Consider the following 24,932-nt stretch of genomic DNA (forward strand, 5'->3'; position numbering starts at 1 on the left):
TGCTATGCTGGCAGCAAGAATGACAAGCCAGTGGATCTTAGTTTGCTGGGCTCTGTGGGAGTGAGACCTGCTGAGCCAGACCACTTGGCTCCTGGCTTCAGCCTCCCTTTCCAGGGGGGTGAACTGTTCTGTCTCACTGGTGTTCCAGGCACCACTGGAGTAAGGAAAAAACAAACAAACAAAGAAACAAAGAAACAAACAAAACTCCTGCAGCTAGTTCTGTGTCTGCCCAAAGGGGACTGTAGGAGAAGCGCAGTATCTGGGCTGGAGTGTGCATGCTTCCTCAGACTCAGACCCTCATGGCTTCCCTTGGGGAGGGGGGAAAATTCCCCTGACCCCTTGCACTCCCTGAGTGATGTGAAGTCTCACCCTGCTTCAGCTCAAGCTCCGTGGGCTGCACCCACTGTCCAAGCAGTCACAATGAGATGAACTGGGTAATCACCAGTTCATCTCAGTTGGAAATGCAGAAATCACCCGCCTTCGGGCAGAGCTGTTTCTCTTCAGTCATCTTGGCTGCTACCCCAATATGGCCTTTTCTAAAGAATCTTATTTTCCACGTTTTCTCTCTACCTGGCCACCATGGTTCTTTCCCATTCTAGTTTAAATTATTTCTATCAGTGGTTAGTCTATATCTCTCTTTTTCCCCTCCAAATTATTTTTTTAAAACTGCCCCTATTTAAGATAATTGTTCCTCCTTAAAATATTCATTTTGTCAATTAAATTCAGTAGTGAATGAAGAACCCAGTATTATAATGTTGTATTTTATTTGTATTTGTAAAGTTTTGTATTTACACCTCCTTTTAGCATTTTGGCAATAATGAAAATAAAAAGCTGGTCATTAACTTTCATAACTTTATCAATTGAAATTTGTCAGGAAGGTAAGAATGATGTAAACTATTTAAAACAAACTGCAGTATGTATTATTATCCTTAAGGAAGTAATACTTCATTTCTAGTGTTTTTCTCATGGATGGTGTTTCCTAGGTAACATTGGAACTTTTCTATTTTTGCCTAGATTTCTTTCCTTATCTCAGATGGGAAGCACACAGAGTTGGCTAATAACCCAAGGAGAGTTCAGGGTCCTTGATTCATCAGACTCATCAGCTCTTAGGTATGTGGCATTGAGTTCACTTTCCTAACTATGTGTGATACTGATTCTCTTAGAATAGTTTTAAGGTAGGAGACCAACCCTCATGTCGTATTATGCCAAATTTCTGCTTCCAAAGAAAGAAAATGTTAAAACTAAAAGGCAGAAATGAAGTCCACAGCCAGACAGCTCAGCACCACGCCCTGGGCCTCATAAAGATCGACCCCTGACCTATCAGTTATGTTATCTATAGATTACAGACATTGTATGGAAAAAGCACTGTGAAAATCCTTGTCCTGTTTTGTTCTGATCCAATTACTGGTATATGCAGCCCCCAGTCACATACCCCCTGCTTGCTCAATCAGTCATGACAATCTCACGTGCACCTCCTTAGAGTTGTGAGCCCTTAAAAGGGACAGAAATTGCTCACTCAGGGAGCTCGGCTCTTGAGACAGGAGTCTTGCCCATGCTTCTGGCTGAATAAACTTCTTCCTTCTTTAGCTCAGTGTCTGAGGGTTTTTGTCTGCAGCTTGTCCTGCTACATTTCATTCTTTGCTGGAGATAACATCTTGCAAAGATGTCATGTCTCTGTTTTCTTTAGACACTTCCTCTCTGGTGTGCAGACTCACATTCAGGAAACCAGATTGTAGATGACAATGTTGAAATTCAGAACAAAAGGGCTAGGGGAAGTATTTTCAGGGATGTTTCATCAAGCTCTGGAAACCTGATGAGTTACCTTTCTTTTAAGGGCAGATCTGTTTTAAAAAATGAGCTATGTGACTGAGAAATGACCCTATAATGCCTAGCCTCCTGAGTCCCCCGACGTGTTTTTTTTGGTTTGTTTTTAGTTTTTTTTTTAAATAATCAAAGCCTTCTGGTCTCAAATTAAAAATGCTTCTTTCTCCCCTTATTTGTCCCTTCCAAGTTTTTCCTGGTTGTTAATTGACTCCATTTGATTCTTCTGTAGTATCAATTTCTACAGTTGGCCTGTTTAATTTGTCAAATAGCATTTTGTTTTCTAAGGCTCTGGCTTAAGAAAATGAATTACAGGAACAACAGTCTTTTCTTTAAGGGACTCACAGACTAATAGAGGGAAGTAGTAATGTAAAATAATAATTACCTAATAAAGTTTTATAAACTTTTAAATAAAGTTTATAATTGAAATATGATGTTATAAAAATAAGAATATGGTGGGTCTTACCCATTATGCCTAAGACACCATATAGTATAGGAGAGAAAAACTATTTAATCCTCTCTAAGCCTTCAATCTAAATAAAATGTCTTCACAAATCTAGTAACCACACTGTTTCAGTCAAGAAGCCTTTCTCTATTTAGAAACTGATATTCATTGCATGAATTTTGGCCTAGATGGTATGTGATACTTTCTGTTGTTTTTCACATAGTCTCCCGGACTTTGTGTTGTTTTGATTGCTATATATCCTTAAATAACTTTGTGTGAATCACTAAAGATGCTTATGTCAAATGAAATTAAAACCTCTAGATTTCCATTAATTTATTTCTTTGTCCAGATCTCTAAGCATGTCAGCCAACTAACGACTCTAGCAATCAAAATCTCAGCCACTTAACAGATGTGTCTTGTTCATGTCAGTTAAGTACAGTTATGGGAATGGCTTTCTAGACTCTGATTCACACAGTCATTCAGAGTCCCAGGTTTCTTCTGTGGTGTGGCTTTTCTGTCTTACGAGATTTTGCCATCCTCCACTGGGGCCTTTGCTTTCAGCCTGCAGGCAAGGGAAGAGAGAAGTCATGAAGCATTCTGCCAGAAGCTTATGGGACGAGAACGGAAGGGGTATATATGGCATCTGCCCACATTCCATTGTGTAGAACCCACTCACATGATCCCACCTAGCTGCAAGGGAGACTGAGAAGTGTGTTATCTCTGTGGGCCAAAGATGAAAAGGAAGCAGGGGTTTGAAAGACACCTAGCACTGTTGCGGCTCCATTGCTTTGAGTAACAAATGCTGACTCACAGAAGGCAGCCTTTAAGTATTGGCTCCACTGATGGGAGTCTCGTTGCTGTAAAGAAATACCTAAGACTAGATAATTTATAAAGGAAAGAAGTTTAATGGACTCACAGTTCCACCTGTCTGGGAAGGCCTCCATTTCATTGTGACAATTGAAAGATGCATGTGGCATGTTTCTCACTGTGGTTTTATGAGCTGAGTAATATCCCTTCTGGGATATCAGTAACCCTGACCTTCAAACTCAAGCAAGTTGGCTCTGAAGAGGCTCCTGAAGCTCCCACAGGCTGGCTGGCCTATTGCTCTGCTGTAAAAAGCTATGCCCTGCAGAACATGATGGCACCTGCCTTTGCAGGCAGGTATTCAGGAAGATGTAGGTGCCAATGAGGGAATTGTGTCATGGGAGGTTCATGGTAATGTAGAAAATTCTCAGTGAGATGCACGTGTTTGAGGGTTAAGGGACAGTGGTACACCTTGTCACCACTGAAGCAATAAGACAGATCTTGGTAGTATGCCTTTCATGTTTCAGATGGAAGACTCTGAGACTGGTGGTCTCCTGTAAATGCAGTTTTGCACTACTCAGACATAGGAGGATATCTGTATGTGATGCTCGTAGTCATTTTTTTCTCCAAAAAAAATTTGCAAGAATTTGTGGTCATTTGTCTCGTGGATTTACTGCCATTCATAAAGCCTGTAAAAATCCCTTAAGAAAAGTTTGGAGAGATCTTTGCTCTTTAGATACATTTATGAAGTTGTTTGCTCTTTATATTTGTAATCTTTCTGTGAATGCTAATGGGTAGTTTTGCATTGGAGACAACAAAAAAACTATAATCATCTTTGTATAACTGTATGATTTTTGTTTTTGTTTTCTAGATTTAGAAGAAAATATTTTAATGTAGAAATCATAGATAGTATTTAAAAAGAACTGATGCTGTTTTTGCAGTGCTTATACTGAGGTTCAGGTGTGATTATTTTTTATTACAAATTCCAGAATTGAGATGTAAGAAATGTTTGCTTAATAGGTATATTTTAAATATACATCTATTGAAAAAAAAATATATATGATGTATCCATACAGTGAAGTATTGTACAATCAGAAGAAGAAATACAAATGTGGTGTGGTAGTGTATGCCTGTAGTTCCAGCTACTTGGGAGGCTGAGGTGGAAGGATCACTTGTGCACAGGGGATTGAGGCTGCAGTATGTGAAAACTGTGCCACTGCACTCCAGCTTGGGCAACAAAGCAACAACAACAACAACAACAAAAGCCATGTGAGGTGGCTCACACCTGTAATCCCAGCACTTTGGAAGGCTGAGGCAGACAGATCACGAGGTCAGGAATTCGAGACCAGCCTGACCAACATGGTGAAACCCCATCTCTCTGTGTGTGTGTGTACATGTGTATATATGTGTATACACATACACATGTGTATATGTATACACACACACAGAGGTATATTTTAAATATACATCTATACATATACATATATGTATATATACATGTATATCTATACCTACATGTATATATACACACACACGTGTATATATATTCACACATACGTATATATATACATCTGCACACAGAGAGAGAGACAGAGAGAAGACAGAGTCTCATTCTGTCACCCAGACTGGAATGCAGTGGCAACATCACAGCTCAAAGCAGCCTCAACCTACTGATGATTCTCCCACCTCAGCCACCTGAGTAGATAGGACCACAAACACACACCAACATGACCATATAATTTTTTGTATTTTTTGTAAGGACAGGGTTTTGTTATGTTGCCTAGGCTGGTCTCAAACTACTGGACTCAAGTTATCCCTTGCCACTTAATTTTGTTGTTTTTATATTTGCCACATGTACTTCATAAATGCTTTCCATTGTTAATCGTATGTCAGCAATAATATTGGGGTTTATTGTTAATGTATAAATAGTATCAGTATGCTTCTATGCTGTATTTTTCTACTACTAAAACGTTAGTTTTCTGAAAAGTGTAAAATGTTTCTTCATTTTATTGAGTTATTTTGAGTTATTGTGTTCATTCATAGATAAAGTTTAATCAGAAAATGAGTACATAAAGAGGAGTAAGTCCAAAGAGGTAAATGAAGAGATATCCTTGTCTAATAAGTGGAATAGAGTTGGGGAGTAGCAGTGGGTAAGATGGACCCTCAAGTCTAGAAGTAGCCTTAACAGCTGTGGCCATGTTTTGTCAACCTGCCCCTGCTATGAAGTCTACCTGCAGAGGTCAAAGCGCAACTGAACCTAGATGCCAGGGATTTGTTGGAAGGTTGAAATAGTTGTTCTGGCAGCTAGCTGGGTCTTTCGAAGTTCATGGAATGACAGTGAGAGGTAAATTATCCAAACATGGGTGAGAGAATTAGGGAAGATGGAGGAGTATATAAATAATCACATATGGTATCAGATGTAACTAATTGCCAATCAATTGGGGCTCTTCGTATGACTTCTATAGACCTTACAGGGATTGTTGTTTTCTAGCTTTTTGGACTGCCCGCTGCCCTGCTTTTTGTGGTAAAATATACACCACAAAGTTTGCCAATTTAACTATTGGCTTATAAGTTTGTTTCCCCCTTTTTAAAAAAGGTCCCTCTCCCTTCTGGGCAGGGCGGTTATAACTTCCCATTGGTTCCTAGGCCGTCAGGCAGTAGCAGGGAGTGACCCCAGCCAATTGCCCTCAATCTTCAAGGAGCTACTGGTAAACAGCCACTGAAAGACTGAAAAGGAAAAAGGGAAAAAAACCCAAAAAAGACCCTGGTGCCTTAAGGAAATCAGCAGTGGCAGTCAGCCTTCTCCACATGGAAACCCTTTAGTTTCACTGTGTAAAAAGTAAAGCAGAGGTTCCTCATGGAAAAAATCACCTCATGGGTGAAAAATTAAGATCCACCCAGTGTTACAAGTAAATCCAGGCTCTCAGCAACGCAAAGGAAAAAAAAAAAAAAAAGAAACTGGCCCACAGCCTAGTTTAAAGGATCCGCACATCCTACGCGACAACTCTGTGCACAACCAACAAAAAACAAACAGCAGGAGCTGGTGAAGTATTTCCTTGGTGGTTGGGACTAAGGAAAAAAAAAAAAAGCTGCAGGACAGTAAAGCATTCCTTGGTTAGGATGTACCAAGAAGACAAAAACTGCAGGGGCGGTAAAGTATTCCTTAGTCAGGATGTCTTGGAGGTTAAAAAGAAGTGAGAAATTCCCATAGAGCAAGGATTGAACCTCAGAAAGAGTTGAGAAATCCCATGGCAGGTGTTGAACCTCATGTAGTAAGAAAACCTCCTGCAGTAAGAAAAATATTCAGAACCCCCCCCTTTCCTTTCTTCTAGGGAAGAAAGAATAGCTCTACTCCTGCTGGTCCCTCCCCTAGGGGAAGAGGAAGGAGAGGGAAAAACAGCAGCATAGGTGGCTGGCAGAGACAGAAGAAAGACCAACAGAAAAGAAAAAAAAAAAAACTAGGAGAGGAAGTCAGAGAAAAAGGCAAAAACAGCAAGTACAGAGCCAGTCAGGCAAACACACCAAGGGTCTACATGAAAAAGACGGCAGGGACCAGCACTGGAAGGGGAGCAGACGATGTGAAGGCATAATTCTTGAAATTTGCGGCAGGCATCTTCCAAGCCTTAGGGTCGATGACTGCCTGGGGCCCAGACAGCAGTCGTGCATACCCCACCCACCCAGCCACAGAAACTAAGTGTAAAAACAAAGGAAGAAAAGTAAAAAGGGAAATGGGGGAAAAAAAGAAAAAACAAACCAGGAGAAACAGACGGCCATGCATGTGCAGGTGTGCGGCCCGTGCTGTGGCCCTGCCTGGCTCACAGCAGGAGCGGGAGAACTCTGGAAAACAAAGGGAAACAGGATGATAGACAGGAAAACAGAGTGCAAATGAGAGACAGAAAGAGAGGGAAAGAGTAAGTAAGAGAGAAACTGGAAGAGATAAATCAAAGGAAGACACAGAGGGTGAAAGGAGAAAAAGAAACTGTAAAAGGAAGGCAGAAACTTAAAACAAGTTAAAGATTGTCTGTAAAAGTCATAAGAAAATCTATAAAAGAGAATTTATGCAAAAAATGTTGTATAATTTAAAAGTAATTAGGCCTCCTGAATGTAAAATTATTTTTAAAAAACCAGTTTATGTACAAGGTATGTAAAAAAAATAAAATATACTTTTAATAACAGGATTATAAGGAGGCATAAGAATATGGATTTTTACTTACATTAAAGGCTAAATTTTTTTTTTTTTTTTAAAGGTTTAAGCAAGTTTTAAAATGTTAATTGTAAAGGAAATTCTGTGTGTAAACATATTGGCTAAACTTAAAGGGGTATCATCCAGTATTTCTGTGAACTGCACATTAAAATAAAAGCACAATACATTTTTCTTAAACCACTAATCTGCTCTTTAACAAAAATTGTAAGAAGTTAAAGAGTCTATAAAGGTCTTACCTTATAGTCAGACATTAAAATTGAATAAATAATGTCTACAAAATTTTATTAAAATTAAGTTTAATGTTAATAGCACATATATATAAAGGTAAGATTTAACTTATCTGGTATAAAGTCATACAAAAAAATTGTCACATATAAAACGGTGTTTAGTTTTCTTAAGGCCTAAAGGCAGCCAGGTAAGTCACAAGGCCCCTCATCCCCAAGGCCACAGCAAGTAGGGCCAGTAGAGGCCATAAGAAAGCCAAACATGGCTGGGCCTGGTGGCTCACACCTGTAATCCCAGCACTTTGGGAGGCTGAGGCGGGCGGATCACGAAGTCAGGAGATGGAGACCATCCATCCTGGCTAACACGGTGAAACCCTGTCTCTACTAAAAATACAAAAAATTAGCTGGAGGAGGTGGCGGGTTCCTGTAGTCCCAGCTACTAGGGAGGCTGAGGCGGGAGAATGGCCTGAACCCGGGAGGTGGAGTTTGCAGTGAGTGGAGATGGTGCCACTGCACACCAGCCTGGGCTGCAGAGCCAGACTCCGTCTCAAAAAAAAAAAAAAAAAAAAAAAAAAAAGAGGGGGCAGCGTTGCAGTGTCCTCTGGGGGGCACTAAGCAGGAATAGAGCAAGGGGCATCACCATGAGGCCTCAAGCCCCAGGATATGCAGCAGAAATTACATACTTAATTTATCTGCCACTTTTCCCTTCCCTTGGAACTCAAAGTCTTTTAGCACAGCTACCACCCCTAGAATTTCCAGTACACCAGCACCACCCTAAAAACCACATCCTCATCAAAAGATAGAAAGAAAAAGAAACTCAAGCTATCCTGGGAAGAACCCTATTTTATGCTGTAAACCACTAAGACTGCCATCCTCACAACTGAAAAGAAAATGGACCCACCATACTGAAATTAAAAAAAAAAAAATCTTCCCCTCAAAATCATGGGTTACTGTACTAAAATCAAGCCCTACTAAGTTAAAATTTAAAAAAAGCTTAATTTTCATATACCTTCTATATTGTTTCCTTTCCTTTCCTTATTCTGTTACTAGCTCCTTGGTTATTAAGGTAACTAAGTCTAACTGACTTCAGACCATTGCCTTTAACGCTTGCTCTGTCATACCTTGTAGAAATGTAAAAGATCAACAACAGCTAGCCTTTTCACACAAATATTTATGTCCCAGGCCTCTAATTGACACAGTTACCCTTATCACTCATTGCTGTAATGACCTGCAGCCAAGACACCAATTTTCTGCTCCTACAGCCTGGCAACCTTATAGTGAATGGGACTATGTCCCATAAACTATCCAGTAACAAAGTTGGACTTCCACAAAAAAGGTCTGTGCAGATCTAAAACCCCTCATCTATTTCACTAAAAGGACTACCCCTCTAACTGTCAGCCTTATCAATGTAACCATGTCCTCTCTATCACCACCTCCATCTTGACTAACTCTAGACCTCCCCTTAGTGGCTTCTGTGGTATGGGAATTAACATAAATAGAAAAGACCCCCTAGATATTTTTAAAATGTGCATTTTTCCCCCATCTCCCCCTTCTTCAGTAGCCTCAGTTCTAAATCCCACACCGGTTGCTCCCATATCGAATAAAACTAGGGTGTCTATTGTAAAAATAAAAAATCTAAAACAGACCTTAGCCATCAAGACAAAATATCAAGATGCAAATGTCTGGCTGAAATGGATTAAATATTCAGTTCGCACTTTAAATAAAAGCAATTATTATACTCGTACACATGGTAGGCCAGAGGCCCAGATTATCCCGTTTCCACTCGGATGATCTTCTCATTGACCAAATATGGACTGTATGGTGACTGTTTTTCAAAATCCCACTGCTCGAAATAATCCATCATACCGAGCTCTCTCTGCTGTTTCCTGAAATTCAACACCCTGTGGATCAGCCGCCGAGGGCAATCCAGCTTCCACCTCTGAATGTCAAGTTTACTTTGTGCCTCACATGGCAGGAGGAAAATTTGGTGTTCCTTGAAAGCATAAAAGAATACAATAAGCTCAAGCCCTTCCAAGAGCTTGCCCATCAGTCCATGCTTGGCCATCCCCCAGCAAATGTATAGTGGTACTATAATAAACACTCTGCCAAATAATTGAAACAGTACTTACAGGGGAGGAGACCACCCCTCATATTGTCTTATGCCCAATTTCTGCCTCCAAAGGAAGAAGAAGTAAAAACTAAAAGGAAGAAATGATATCCACAGGCAGACAGCCTGGCGCTGCACCCTGGGCCTGGTAGGTAATGATTGATCCCTGATCTAATTGGTTATGTTATCTATGGATTACAGACATTGTATAGAAATGCACTGTGAAAATCCCTATCTTGTTTTGTTCCAGTCTAATTACTGGTGCATGCAGCCCCCAGTCACGTACCCCCTTGCTTGCTCAATCAATCACGATCCTCTCATATGCACCCCTTTAGAGTTGTGAGCCCTTAAAAAGGGCAGGAATTGCTCACTCAGGGAGCTCGGCTCTTGAGACAGAAGTCTTGCCAATGCCCCTGGTGAATAAACCCCTTCCTTTTTTAACTGGGTGTCTGAGGAGTTTTGTCTGATGCTTGTCCTGCTACATTTCTTGGTTCCCTGACCGGGAAGTGAGGTGAATGGTGGATGGTCAAAGCAGCTCCTTAGGCGGCTTAAGCCTGCCCTGTGGAATATCCCTGCTGGGGATTCCGACCAGCCTGAGCGACAGGGATCCTGAGAGCACTCCCGGATGGGCATTTGCCCTGGTGGGACACCTTGCCAGAGCAGTGTGTGGCAGGCCGTCGTGGAGGATCAGCGCAGTGGGTGAACACCAGGAAGGAATGGACACTTGGAGTCTGGACATCTAAAACTTGGTAAGACTAGTTTTTGAAACTTGCCCACTCCATTTGAGTGGGAGCGTGGCCTGATCACCCATGGCGTGCCTTTATCAGCACTTTGGTTTTGGTTTTGACTTGAATTGCTTGACAGGATTGGTCTCGGGAACTTGCCTGCTCCATCTGAGTGGAAATGTGGCCTGATGACCCACGGCATGCCTTTATTGGCACTTTGGTTTTGGTTTCAGTTTTGGCTTGGTTTGAATTGCTTGACAGGACTGGTCTTGGGAACTTGCCCACTCCATTTGAGTGGAAGCGTTGCCTGATCACCCACGGTGTGCCTGTACTGGCACTTTCGTTTTGGTTTTTGACTTGGATTGCTTGATACTTTGGTTTCAGTTTTGACCTGGCTTAGATTTCTTGATACTCTGATTTTGGTTTTTGATTTTGGCTTGGCGTAAACTACAAAAGTGTGTGTGTGCCCTTTTTACCCGTTCGTTTTGTGGTGTGCGCGTGGTGTGAGTGTGGTGTTTTGTCTCGAGAAAACATGGGTCAGGCACAAAGTAAGCCCACCCTACTAGGAACTATGTTAAAAAATTTTAAGAAGGGATTTAAGGGAGACTATGGAGTCACCATGACACCAGGAAAACTTAGAACTTTGTGTGAGATAGCCTGGCCAGCATTAGAGGTGGGTTCGCTATCAGAAGGAAGCCTGGACAACAGGTCCCTTGTCTCGAAGGTATGGCACAGGGTAATCTGTGGGTACTCAGATCAGTTCCTATATACAGATTCTTGATTACAGCTAGTTTTCAACCCCCCACAGTGGTTAAGAGGACAGGCAGCAGCAGTACTACTAGCAAAGGGGCAGTTATTTAAGGAAGGTCCTTGCTCCACCCGCCAAGGGAAGTAGTCACCAAAAGTCCTGTCTGACCCAACACCGGAAGAATCATGGCAGGAATTGGTACCAGCAATACCCCCTCCTTATCGGGAGGAAGGGATCCCCACCCCTGAGCCCACAGCACCTACACCTCCACCAGATGACCATGCCCCTAGACCACCCAGAATAGACAAGAGAGGAAGTGAAGCCGCGGGAGAAACTCCTCCCTTGGCAGCTCGCTTAGGGCCCACAATTGGAATCCAAATGCACTGAGAGAGCAGCGATATACTGGGATAGATGAGGATGGACACATGGTGGAAAGGTGTGCCTTTGTGTATCAACCTTTCACCTCTGCTGACCTCCTCAATTGGAAAAATAATACTCCATCTTACACTGAAAAGCCTCAAGCTTTAATTGACTTGCTCCAAACTGTTATACAGACTCATAATCCTACTTGGGCTGATCGCCACCAGCTGCTCATGTACCTCTTTAATACACGTGAAAAGCGAAGGGTGCCCCAGGCGGCAACTAAGAGGCTAGAGGAGCATGTGCCAGCCGATTGCCAAAACCCCTAAGAATATTTAAGAATTCAACTGCCAGGAACAGACCCCCAATGGGACCCGAATGAGGGACCAGACATGGAGAGGCTAAGGCAGTACCATGAGGCATTAATAGAAGGTGTAAAGAAAGGGGCTTATAAGGCTACAAATGTAAATAAGGTCTCTGAAGACATCCAAGGAAAAGAGGAGAGTCCAGCGCAATTCTATGAAAGACTGTGTGAGGCTTACTATGTGTATACTCCTTTTGATCCAGATAGCCCTGACAATCAGCGCATGATTAACATGGCCTTAGTTAGTCAAAGCGTGGAAGATGTCAGGAGAAAATTGCAGAAACAGGCTGGGTTTGCGGGTATGAATACCTCACAGTTACTGGAAATAGCCAATCAAGTGTTTGTGAATAGAGATGCAACAAGCCACAAATAAAGCTGTAACGAAGGCGAACGTCAGGCCAGGTGAAACGCCGACTTACTGGCCACAGCCATTAAGGGAATTCCCCTGAGAGGAGAGGGAAAGCGGGGTTCAGGGAAGAATACCCAGTCTAATCACCCATGCTTGCAATGTAACCAATGCGCCTATTGTAAGGAAATACGACACTGGAAAAGTAAATGTCCCCAATTGAAGGAAAAACAAGGTGGTTCAGAACAAAAGACCTTAAATAAAGACCAGGGAGATTTGTTCAATCTGGCTGAAGGGCTACTGGACTGAAGCAGACTGGGCTCGAGTGCCCCCAAGGAGCCCATGGTCAGGATTACAATTGGGGGCAAGGACATTAAGTTTTTGGTCAACACTGGGGCTGAACATTCAGTAGTGACCACCCTGGTCATCCCCTTATCCAAGAAAACCATTGATACAATTGGAGCAACGTGAGTTTCCACTAAGCAGGCTTTCTGTCTACCACGGACCTGCTCGGTGGGGGGACATAAGATAATTCACCCGTTCTTGTACATGGCTGGCTCTCTCTTGCCCTTGCTAGGAAGAGACTTGCTTAACAAGCTGACAGCCACCATCTCCTTTACAAAATAGGGCTCTTTACAGCCAGAGTTACTGGGAACAGGAGTTATCATGGCCCTTACAGTCCCCCAGGAAGAAGAATGGAGACTTTTTCTAACTGAGCCAGGCCAAAAGATAAAACCAGCTCTAGCTAAGTGATGGACCCAAGTATGGGCAGAGGATAATCCTCTGGGACTGGCGGTCAACCAAGCCCCAGTACTCATAGAAGTTAAGCCTCGGGCTCAACCAGTTAGACAAAAGCAGTATCAGGTTCTCAGGGAAGCTCTTGAAGGAATCCAGGTTCATCTTAGGTGCTTGAAAGCCTGTGGAATTATAGTTCCTTGCCAGTCTCCATGGAACGCGCCCCTCCTGCCTGTCCCTAAGCCAGGGACCAAGGCCTACCAGCCAGTACAGGACTTGTGCTTGGTCAACCAAGCTACAGTGACTCTGCACCCAACAGTTCCTAACCCTTACACGTTGTTAGGGCTGCTGCTGGCTGAGGACAGCTGGTTTACCTTTCTGGACTTAAAAGATGCCTTCTTTAGCATCAGAATAGCTCCTGAGAGCCAGAAGATGTTTGCCTTTCAGTGGGAAGATCCAGAGTCAGGTGTCATTGCTCAGTACACTTGGACCCGGCTTCCCCAAGGGTTCAAGAATTCCCCTACTATCTTCAGGAAGGCCTTGGCTCGAGATCTGCAAAAGTTTCCTGCTGAAGACCTAGGCTGCATCTTGCTCCTGTATGTAGACGACCTTCTGCTGGGACACTCCACGGCAGTCGGGTGTGTGAAAGGGATGGATGCCCTGCTTCGGCACCTGGAGGACTGTGAGTATAAGGTGTCCAAGAAGAAAGCTCAGATCTGCAGAGAGTAGGTACACTACCTGGGATTCACTATTCAGAAAGGGGCGCGCAGCCTGGGGTTGGAGAGAAAGCAGGTCATCTGCAGCCTACCGGAACCTAAAACCAGAAGGCGAGTAACGGAATTCCTAGGAGCTGTGGGGTTTTGCAGATTATAGATTCCAAACTTTGAAGTACTAGCCAAACCTTTGTACAGGGTTACAAAGGGGAATGACCGGGAGCCTTTTGAACGGGGACCTCTACAACAGCAAGCCTTTTGTAAGTTAAAGGAAAAACTTATGTTGGTCCCAGCCCTAGGACTACCAGATTTGATGAAGCCCTTTACACTCTATGTGTCAGAAAGAAAAAAAATGGCAGTTGGAGTTTTAACCCAGACTGTGGGACCTTGGCCAAGGCCAGTGGCCTATCTCTGAAAACAACCAGATGGGGTTTCCAAAGGCTGGCCACCATGTCGAAGGGCCCTGGCAGCAACAGCCCTATTAGCACAAGAAGCAGATAAACTAACCTTTGGGCAAAACCTTAATACGAAGGCCCCCCATGCTGTGGTAACTTTGATGAATACCAAAGGACATCATTGGCTAACAAATGCTAGATTAACCAAATACCAAAGCTTGCTATGTGAAAATCCCTGCATAACTATTGAAATCTGCAACACCCTAAATCCCGACACCCTGCTCCCTGTATCAGAGAGCCCAGTCAAGCATAACTGCATAGAGGTGTTGGGCTCTGTCTATTCTAGCAGACCTGACCTTCGGGACCAGTCATGGGCATCAGTAGACTGGGAGTTATACGTGGATGGGAGCAGCTTCATTAACCCACAAGGAGAAAGATGTGCAGGATATGCGGTGGTAACTTTGGATGCAGTCATTGAAGCCAAACCATTGCCACAGGGCACTTGAGCCCAGAAGGCTGAGCTCATTGCTTTAACTCGGTTTCTAGAACTCAGTGAAGGTAAGACGGTAAACATCTACACTGACTCTTGATATGCCTTTTTAACCCTCCAAGTGCATGGAGCATTATATAAGGAAAAGGGTCTGTTAAACTCTGGAGGAAAGGACATAAAATATCAACAAGAAGTTCTACAATTATTAGAGGCAGTGTGGAAACCTCAGAGGGTAGCAGTCACGCACTGCAGAGGACACCAGCGAGCCTCCATCTCAGTGGCCTTAGGAAACTCTCGAGCTGATTCAGAAGCTCGAAAAGCAGCATCTAACTCTTACCGGGCATCAGTAGCAGCCCCCCTTACTCCCTCAAACACCTGACCTGGTACCTACCTATTCTAAGGGAGACAAAGACTTCTTCCACACAGAAGGGGGGCAAGTAATAAAAGGAGGATGGATCAGATTGCCAGATGGGAGGGTAGCTGTGCTGCAGTTGCTGGGAGCCACAGTCGTATTGGCCATGCATGAAACCACTCATCTAGGGCAAGAGTCACTTGAAAAATTGTTAGGCCGGTACTTCTACATCTCATACTTGCCAGCCCTTGCCAAAGCAGTAACACAATGGTGCGTTAATTGCCGACAGTACAATGTGAGGCAAGGCCCCACTGTTCCACCCGGCATACAAGCTTATGGAGTGGCTCCTTTTGAGGATCTTCAGGTGGATTTCACAGAAATGCTGAAATGTGGAGGTAACAAGTATTTGCTCGTTCTTGAGTGTACTTACTTTGGGTGGGTAGAGGCCTATCCAACATGAACCGAAAAGGCCTACGAGGTAACCCGTGTGCTTCTCCGAGATCTTATTCCTAGGTTTAGACTGCCTTTACGAATCGGCTCAGATAACGGGCCAGTGTTTGTGGCTGAGTTGGTACAGAAGACAGCAAAAGCATTAGGAATCACTTGGAAGCTACATACTGCCTACTGACCTCAAAGTTCCGGAAAGGTAGAGCGAATGAATCAAACTGTCAAAAATAGTTTAGGGGAAGTATGTCAGGAAACAGGATTGAAGTGGATACAGGTCCTTCCTATGGTATTGTTTAAAATTAGATGCACTCCTTCTAAGAAATAGGATACTCCCTTTATGAAATACTGTATCATAGGCCTCCTCCTATACTACGGGGGCTTCCAGGCACTTCCCAAGAGTTAGGTGACATTGAATTACAGCGACAGCTACAGGCTTTAGGAAAAATTACACAAACAATCTCAACTTGGGTAAATGAGAGGTGTCCCATCAGCTTATTCTCCCCAGTTCACCCCTTCTATCCAGGTGATCATGTGTAGATCAAGGACTGGAACGTAGCCCCTTTGCAGCCACGGTGGAAAGGACCTCAGACTGTCATCCTGACCACCCCCACGGGTGTAAAGGTAGAAGGAATCCCAGCCTGGATCCACCACAGCCATGTGAAACCTGCAGCCGAGGAAACCTGGGAGGCAAAACGGAGTCCAGACAACCCCTGCAAAGTGACTCTGAGGAGGACGACAAGCCCCGCTCCAGTCACACCCAGAAGCTGACTGGTCTACGCATGGCCGAAGCGTGAGGAGGATCATCGTGGGACTCATTTTCCTTATAATTTGGACTTGTAAACACTTCCACTGATTTTCCCTGCATGGAGGACTGCTCTCAGTGTATACATCAGGTTACCGAAGTAGGGCAAAAAGTTAAAACAATCTTTCTGTTCTATAGTTACTATGAATGCCTAGGAACATTAAAAGGAACATGTTTATATAATGACGCTCGATACAAGGTATGTAGCCCAGGAAACGACCAGCCAGATGTGTGTTATGACCCTTCTGAGCCTCCCAGGTCCACAGTTTTTGAAGTAAGATTAAGGACTGAAGACTGGTGGGGACTCATAAATGATACAAGTAAAGTATTAGCCAGAACAGAAAAAAAAGGGGTGCCCAAACGCATAATCTTGAAATTTGATGACTGTGCCGTCATTAATAGCAGTAAGTTAGGAAGGGGATGTGGCTCCTTTAGTTGGGAAAAAGGCTATATGACCGAAAATAAGTACGTTTGCCATGAATTAGGACTGTGTGGAAATGAATGTGGATACTGGTCTTGTGCCATTTGGGTCACTTGGATAAAAAATGAAAAGGATCCAGTCCACCTTCAGAAAGGAAAAAATGGCCCTTCCTGCACTAAGGGACAATGTAACCCCTTAAAGCTAATAATAACCAATCCCCTTGATCCTCGCTGGAAAAAAAGGGAGCGTGTGACATCAGGAATTGATGGGGCCGGACTGGATCCTCGAGTAAATATCTTGGTTCGAGGAGAAGTTCACAAACACTCTCCTGAACCAGTGTTTCGAATTTTCTATGATGAACTAAATGTACCAGTACCAGAAATTCTAGGAAAAACAAGAAATTTGTTTTTGCAATTAGCTGAGTATATAGCCCAGTCTCTCAATGTCACTTCATGTTATGTATGTGGAGGAACTGTAATGGGAGATCAATGGCCATGGGAAGCCCAAGAATTAGTGCCTACAGACCCAGTTCCTGATGAATTCCTGGCTCAAAAGAATCACCCTGATAATTTCTGGGTCCTGAAAGCCTCAATTATTGGACATTATTACATAGTTAGAGAAGGAAAAGAATTCACTCACCCTGTAAGATGACTTAGTTGTCTGGGACAGAAACTGTATAATGGCACCACAGAAACTGTCACTTGGTGGAGTTCAAATCACACAGAGAGGAATCCATTTAGTAAATTCCCAAAGTTGCAAACTGTGTGGACCCACCCGGAGTCCCACCGGGACTGGACAGCCCCCACTGGATTATACTGGATATGTGGGCATAGAGCTTATGCTAAATTACCTGACCAGTGAGCAGGTAGTTGTGTTATTGGCACTATTAAACCGTCTTTCTTCCTACTGCCCATAAAAACAGGTGAACTCCTGGGCTTCCTTGTCTATGCTTCCCGTGCGAAGAGAAGCATAGCTATAGGAAATTGGAAAGATGATGAATGGCCTGAGAGAATCATACAATATTATGGGCTTGCTACTTGGGTGCAAGATGGCTTATGGGGATACCGGACCCCCATTTACATGATCAACCGAATCATATGGTTACAAGCTGTCTTAGAAATCATCACTAATAAAACCAGCAGAGCCTTGACTATTCTGGCTTGGCAAGAAACTCAGATGAGAAATACTACCTATCACAATAGATTGGCTCTCGACTACTGGTAGCAGCTGAAGGAGGGGTCTGTGGAAAATTTAACCTTACTACTTGCTGTCTACACATTGATGATCAAGGGCAAGTAGTTGAAGACATAGTTACAGATACAACAAAACTGGCACATGTGTCCCTGCAAGTGTGGCAAGGATTTGATCCTGGGGCCATGTTTGGAAAATGGTTCCCAGTGCTAGGAGGATTTAAAACTCTTGTAATAGGAGTTATAATAATAATAGGAACCTGCTTACTGCTCCCTTGCTTGATACCTGTACTTCAAATGATAAAAAGCTTCATCACTACTTTGGTTCACCAAAATGCTTCAGCACAAATGTACTATATAAATCACTATTGATCTGTCTTGCAAGAAGACATGGATAGTGAAAATGAAATTGAGAACTCCCACTAATAAAATGAGTGAGAGTCTCAAAGGGCGGAATAAGGGAGGAGACCACCCCTCATATTATCTTATGCCCAATTTCTGCCTCCAAAGGAAGAAGAAGTAAAAACTAAAAGGCACAAATGAAATCCACACGCAGACAGCCCAGCACTGCACCCTGGGCCTGGTAGTTAAAGATCGACCCCTGATCTAACTGGTTCTGTTATCTATAGATTACAGACATTGTATAGGAATACACTGTGAAAATCCCTGTCTTGTTTTATTCTGGTCCAATTACCGGTGCACACAGCCCCCAGTCACATACCTCCTGCTTGCTCAATCAGTCACGACCCTCTCATGTGCACCCCCTTAGAGATGTGAGCCCTTAAAAGGGACAGGAATTGGTTATTCGGGGAGCTCGGCTCTTGAGACAGAAGTCTTGCCGATGCCCCCGGCCGAATAAACCCCTTCCTTCTTTAACTCAGTGTCTGAGGAGTTTTGTCTGATGCTTGTCCTGCTACGCTTATGCTCTAAATGAATTGGCTATCCCCTTCACCCTGGCATTTCATCAATCTGAACAGGTAAAAACAAAACACTGCAGGCCAAAAAAAAACAAAAAACAAAAAAAACTCTTAAGTCCTTTAATCCTCAGGTTTATATAAATGTTATTAAGGTCCTATAAGAAGTGCCAAATACATTTAAAACACAAAATCAAATAGCTGCAAAATTTAAATTCATGTTGTTCTTGTAGGTAACTATAAATTTTTTAAAAAAAATTATTGCAGTTCTCACCTTGTTCACTCTTATTATTGGTGTACTTATTCTTGTAAACTATTATTCCCTGACTTCAAAGTTTTATACTAAAACTTGTCTCTGCCACTATTACATAGTTAACTCTTAACTCTCCTCCACACTATGAAAATAATTACTTCTCTTAAAAGAACAAAAAAACAATTAAGTCAAAACATATTAAGCAAGTTTAAAGAGAAATCATAAAATAAAAAGGCGAAATATTGTAAAAAGTGAAGTAGAGGTTCCTCTTCAAAGAGTTTCCTCCCCATCTAATTAGGAATAAATAGTAACTTCTGTTAAAAAGAAAAATTTATTCAAAGACATGTGCTCCTTAATATTTGTCCTGGCATGCTTATACTGGTCCAAGCAAGCATTAAGTCATAGCATGATCGTCTTCCTTATTTAAAAGTGTTTTTACCTTTCTCAGCATTCCACAAGTTACTTCATCCTTCCTTTGTTCTCGTCTACCTTGGCGTCTTTTAAAAAGAGTTACTAAGTTACTAGTCAATTGGAACAAATACAAAATTTGAGGTCCCGTTCCAGCCAATGGAAACCGGACACAGCAGTGAGGTGGACGTCTCAGGTTATAAATGACCCTGTCTCTTTTGTTTGGTGTACTCTCATTTCAAAACTACTGGCGAGTATACCCCTTCTGCAGGAAGTAAAAACGGCCTTAGTGAATAAGTTATGTTCAAGTGCTATTTCTTTACGGCACTGAGGCAACAAGCATTTCAAACAACTGGCATGGCCAGAAACCTGCAGTTGCTTCCATGTTTAGGTGCTGCCAACCAAGGGTCCTGTCTCAGAAAGGAAAACAGAGAGGGAGAGATTTCCCTGTATGGAGCAGAAAGAAAAAGGAGAAAGGAAAAGAATAAACCCCAAACTTTGCACTTACCTTTTCCTCCTGGTTGGCTCACCAAAATATTAGTGAAGGCTGTCCAGGTTCTTGGCATCTAGAAGAAAGAATTAGACAAGAGGCACACACACACACACACACACACACACACACACACACACACACACACACACACACACACACACACACACACACACAAAAGCAAGGAAGGAATGAATGGATTTATTGAAAACAGAAGTGCACTCCGCAGTGTGGGAGTGAGCCTGAGCACAGAGGATCAAGGATCTGTTACAGAGTTCTTGTGAGTTTATAGTACCCTTTACTTGGTGTATACCCTATGTAAATGGAGAGGATGAAGTAAAGTTACAAAGTCATTTATTCGGCATGCACCCTATGGAGAGGATATTTCCTGTCATAGCTGAAGTGTGAATCGACCTTATGTTCCCTGCCTCCAGATCCTATTTCCCTGCCTCAATTTCATTTTTTGATTACTGGACTTGCTTCCCTCTTTGGCTATTGTGAATAATGTTGCTGTGACATGAGTGAACAAGTATTTGAGTACTGTCTTAAATTCTTTTGTATATGCTGCATATTATCAAATTGTTGTCCATAGTGGCTGCACCATTTTGCTTCCCACTACTATGTTTCAATACTTAAATTTCTTGACACCCTTGCCAACACCATTATCTAATAAGTGTAAAGTGATATTTCATTTTAGTTTTGATTTGCTTTTTCCTACCAACAAATTACTGACTCTTTTGTATGTATTTTGGGCCACATTTCTGTGTCTTTTGGGTGACATGTGATGATTTGTTTTTACCATTTGAAAAATCAGACTATTTTGTTTTTGTTTTTGAGTTTTAGGAGTTCTTTATACATAAGATAAAGGATACCAGACCCTTAACAGATACATAGTTTGTAATTTTCTCCTGTTCTATAAGTTGCCTTTTCTCTGTTTACTTTGTTGCACAGAAGTTTTTTAGTTTGAAATTGTCCATGTGTGGTTTTTCTGCTTTATTTCTTTTGCTTTTATGTTATATCCAATAAACTAATGTAAAATTTAATGTTATAAAGTTTATCTTATGTTTTCTTTGAGGATTGTGAAAAGTAAAGTAGAGGTTCCTCTTCAAAGACTTTACTCCCCATCTAATTGGGAAGTAACTTCTCTTAAAAGCAAAATTTATTCAAAGACCTGTGCTAACATTCTTAAATATCTGCTAGTTGTAACAAAGAAATCAATGTACTTTATGTTCTTAGCTTCTACAATTTAGCCTAAATATTTGCCCTGACATGCTTATACTGGTCCAAGCAAGCACTAGGTCATAGCCTGTCATGCCTGTTTCTCTTCCTTGTTTGAAGGTGTTTTTTTTACCTTTTTCAGCATTCCAGAAGTTACTTCCTCGTTCTTTTGTTCTCCTCTGCTTTTCCCTCTTTTAAAAAGTTCTAAGTTGCTAGCCAGTCAGGACAAATACAGAATGTCAGGTCCCGTTCCAGCCAGGGGAAACCAAACACAGAGTAGGGTGGATTCATCAAGTTATAAATGACCCTGTCTCCTTTGTTTGGTGTCCTCTCATGGCCAAACTGCTGGTGAATGTACCCTTTCTGCAGGAAGGAAACATGCTCTTCCTGAGAAAATTAAATTTATGTTCAAGTGCTGTTTTTTTTTTAGAGCACCAGGGAGCAAGCATTTCAAACAGTTTTATGATTTTGGCTGTTAAATATGGATTTTCAGTCCATTTTAAGTTTAGAATCCAAGTTCATTCTTTTGCATGTGACTATTCAGTCTTCCCAGAGCCATTTGTTGAAAAGACTGTTTTCTTAACACGTTGTATTAGTCTTGGTACACTTGTTGAAGATCATCTGACTACTGATGTGAGGATTTATTCCTGGGTTCTCTGTTCTCTTACATTGGTCTGTATATCTGTCTTTATGCCATTACCATACTGTTTAGATTACTGTAACTGTAATAAGTTTTGAAACTAAGAAGTGTGAAACTTTCAGTTTTTTTACTTTTTCTCCAGATAGTTTTGGCTACACAGGATCCTTTTGAGGTACCACATTAATTTGAGGATATTTTTCTGTTTCTGCAAAAAAAAAAAAAAAAAAAAAAAAAAAAAAAAAAAAAAGCCATTGTGATTTTGATAGAGATTGCGTTCAGTAATATGGGCATTTTTATAACATTTTTATAACATTAAGCCTTAAAATCCATGAACATCAATCTTTAAAAATTTGTGTCTTTATTTTAGAAGTGGTTCATGGTTTTCCAAATACAAGTGTTTTGCCTCCTCTAAGTATCATATTGATGTTATAAATGGGATTCTATTGTTAATTTCCTTTTTATATTGTTCATTGTTAGTATTTAGAAATGCAACTGATTTTCATGTGCTGATTTTGTATCCTACAACTTTAAGCTGTTTTTGGTGAAGAATTTAGACTTCTTGAGATAAGATTATATCTTCTTTAAACAGATAATCTTACTTTTATCTTTCAATATTGAGGTTTTCCCTTTCTTTTCTTACCTAGTTGTTCTAGCTAGGATTCTAGGATTTCCAGTCCTATTTTACATAGATGTGACAAAAACGGCTACTGTCTTTTTCCTCTTCTTTCAGTAGAGGCATTCAGTCTTTTACCAGTCAACAGGATGTAAGCTGTGGATTTTTTATATACAGGTTTTGTTACATTGACATAGTTTTCTTGCCTTCCTAGTTTGTTGAGTGTTACCATCAGAAGATGATGTTTAATTTGGTCTTTTTGTTTGTTTGTTTGCATCCACATGAAGATCACGTATTCTTTCCTCTACATTTTATTAATGTTGTATACTTCACTGTTTCCTTTTTATACATTGAGGTATTCTTTCATTTCACGAATAAATTCCACTTGAACATGGTGTCCAATCTTTCGACTTTCCTGGGCCACATAGGAAGAAGAATTGTCTTGGGCCACACATAAAATATACTAACACTAATAATAGATGATGAGCTTAAAAATGCAAAGAAAATTTATAATACTTTAAGAAGTTTATGAATTTGTGTTGGGCTGCATTCAGAGCCATCTTGTGCCACATGTGGGCCATGGGCTGTGAACTGGACAAGCTTGGTGTAAAATCTTCTTAATGTATTGTTGCATGCAGGTTGCTAGTATTTTTAAAGGAATTTTCCTTAGTATTCATAAGGGATATTGATTCATAGTTAGGTTGTTGTTGTTGTCATTGTAGCATCTGATTTTGGTAGTGTTTGGGATCGCTTTTTAAAAAAAAACTGTTTTTTAGAATTAAATCATTTGGTTCTGGAACTTTTTGTAGTGGAAAATTTTTGATTACTGATTCAGCCTTCTTACTGGCTTTCAGTTTGTTCAGACTAGCTTCATAATTCAATCTTAACAGATTATATCTTTCTAGAAAGTTATCCACCTTTTCTAGTTATCTTGTACTTGGTGTATAATCACTCACATAGTCTCTTAAGAAATGTGATTTCTGTGGCATCAGTTGTAATGTGTCTTTTTCACTTCTGGATTTTTCAGTCCTCTCTTGTTTTCTCAGTGTAATCAATGGTTTGTCAATTTTGTTGATCTTTTTAAAATGTGAACTTAAAAAACTGTTTTGTATTGTTTTTCTGTTCTCCATTTTATTTATTTCTGCTGTAAACCTTATTATTTCTTTCCTCTATTAGCTTTGGCTTTGGTTTGTTGTTGCTGTTTTTCTAGTTTTTGAGATACAAACTTTAACTTGAGATCTTTATTCTTTTTTAATGTAGGCCTTTACTCTTTGTACTGTTTTTGTGGCAACTCATAGTTTTCATTCACTGTGTTTTTGTTTTAACTCAAGATAGTTTCACATTTTCCTTTGTTTCCCAAACCTATTATTTGTTCATGAGTATGTTAAATTTCTTATTTGAGACTTTTGCAGTTTTCCTCTCATCGTGATATTATGTGATAGAGAGGTAGACTGTTTTCCACAGTTCTTGGTTCATTACTCCCATAGCACTTGCTGTAATGTTGGTGTGCTTCAGGTCTCAGAAGCAGGTCTCAGGAAACAGAATTTCTCGGACCTTCTTCTGTCCTTCCATTTACTTCTTTTTCTCCACAAGACAGGCCACAGAAACGAAAAACATACTTTAATCTTTCCTTGCCTGTCTTAGAGCTGACCATAAAGAAACTCTCTGACCTGTTTCTCATTGCAGGCTCTACGGCCCTGGTTTCAGAACTAGTCCTTCACCATACGGTGGAAGAAGGAATACTGCACAGAGATGCTAAGGAAAATCTGAACAGATAGGCCTTGCTGGGTTTCCCTTCTCAGACTGAAAGCATGAAAATAGACTAATACAGGGCCCAAAAGGATGGTTTGGAGCACACTAGATAGCTGAACACATGGAGGCTTTTGGGCATGGCAGACCCTGAGGGGGCATGAAATCCCTAACTCTTTTTTCCCCTATAACTCTCTCTACACATGTCTTCATCTGTATCCTTTGTGATGTATTTTTTATTTTTTTTAAACCAGTAAACAGAAGTGTTCCCCTGAGTTCTATGAGCTTTTCTAGCAAGTTAACTGAACCCAAGGAGGGGTAGTGGATGTCCAATTTGTAATCAGTCAGTCAAAGCACAGGTAGGACCACTTGGAACTTGGGATTGGCATTGGAAGTGGGGGCAGTTTTGTGAAACTAAGCTCTCAACCTGCGTCATCTTGATACCATCTCCACATAGTTAGAATCAGAATGGAATTGGAGGACATCCAACTTGTATTCAGTGCAGAATTGATTGCTGTTTGCTGATGGAGAGAAATTCCTACATGTTTAGTCACAGAACTCTTCTGTGTTGCTTGGAGGATGAAAGCATATGGAAAACAGTCTGAGTTTGGCTTTTTCTATTCTATTGATTTCTGGTATCATTCCATTCTAGTTGAAAAGGGTACTTGACTTTTAATCTTTTAAGATTTGTTAAAGCTTATTTTGTGACCTAATGTGATCTAACTTATTCTTTTATGTATTATAGCTTGATATTTTCTGCTGTGAGTTGTTCATTGGGAAAAACAGCCACTTCTCCTGTTTTTATCGACTAGTTTCAGAGTCAGGAAGCTTCAGCAGTGAGCTTGGTCAGAGAGTTTATGGGCCTCTTAAGATTTTCTGGGATGTGCTTTTCTGGAATTTTTGCATTTAGTTTCCCAGTTAGAGAATTTACTAGTTTCTTTTTTCAAGAGTTTT

This window comes from Macaca fascicularis, chromosome Y (assembly GCF_037993035.2).
Source record: "Macaca fascicularis isolate 582-1 chromosome Y, T2T-MFA8v1.1".
Lineage (NCBI taxonomy): Eukaryota > Metazoa > Chordata > Mammalia > Primates > Cercopithecidae > Macaca > Macaca fascicularis.